Here is a 1,383-nt window from a genome sequence, read left to right on the forward strand (position 1 = left end):
CCATAATTAGTTTTAAATTTTGTAAAGTGTTGACATTGACGTTAAAGAGAAGTACCTAGGATTAAGAACAGACCCTACAGTATCTATCTGAGAAATGGCTAATGGTTTATTTTCCCAGACCATGGCTCAGCCTGTGTTGGAAGAGCTAGAATCCTAATATTACAGTTTAAGAACCAAGACCCCTTATTAGCATACTTGATTCAAAGAAATTTTTTAAAAAGTCAGCAATTAGCACCACAGTTTTCCATTTCTCAAACTGTGGATAACCTGCTAATTAAACAAGAAACTTGCTGTTTCTTTCTGGTTAATATGCAAGGGGATTTCCCACAGAAATTTAGGTTTATTTGTTTTGTGAGGCAAAGCAACTATGGCCATGACCCCCTGGTAGTACTCTTGTGACAGTTTCACAGGTTTTCCCTGTTAGGTCAAGCTTAATTTAATCTGTGACCACGTCATTCTGCTCACTTTGTCCTCCTATTCCAAATAACTAAATATACAGAGGTTTCAGTGACTGGGAAAATACTAAATTTCCTCTTCCCATTGCCTAAGACAAAGGAGAGAAAATCTCTGCCTATCTGGAAGGAACTTGGTCTAGGAAAGCTCTCTGAATAGAGCTTCCCTGCAAATGTAGCATGAATGTACAAACCTGAATCAGATACACATATGGACTGCTTTTATCATGAGGTCACTGAGTTTTTAGACATCACTTTATAGCAGCTCAGTCTTATCCTGAAAAGTACACCTGGTGTGTGAGTAGATCCCCCGGTAGTAGACTACCAATAAGGCAACAGAATGGCTCAAAGAAAAAGCACAAAGTCAACCTCTCATCATTTAAAAATATTTTTAATTGAATCAAATATATATATATGTCACTTGATATGGACTTTTCCAATTCACAGGAAATATTTGGTTCTTGATTCCTGCTATTCCACTGTATTTACCAGATATCAATATCTGTTATATTTAGTCCCATCTTGATATCAGTTTGAAATCTACTAATATTACCACACTCTAGAAATGTCATCTTCTAGTTGAGCTCTAATTTAGCATATATAAATTCTATAATTCCTCTCTATGGGAGTGATCAAATATCTTTCATTATGTCTTAAATATTTTAAAAAATTTCTCCAAGACATCAAATTTTTGGTTTTCCTTAATCTCTTAGTCTAGATATTGGTGAACATTTTCTGTAAGAATGAAATAGGATATGTTCTAGGCTTTGTGCATCATATGGCCTCTGTTTTTATTGTAATGGAAAAGCAACAGTGGATTATATGCCAATGGATGGAAGTGGCAGTGTTCCAATAAAACTTTATTTAGAAGAACAGATAGCAGGCTGAATTTGATTCATAGGTGGTAGTTTGCTGACTCATGTCCTAGTTT

The sequence above is a fragment of the Chinchilla lanigera genome, unplaced genomic scaffold (assembly GCF_000276665.1).
Source record: "Chinchilla lanigera isolate Chin_1 unplaced genomic scaffold, ChiLan1.0 scaffold00111, whole genome shotgun sequence".
Lineage (NCBI taxonomy): Eukaryota > Metazoa > Chordata > Mammalia > Rodentia > Chinchillidae > Chinchilla > Chinchilla lanigera.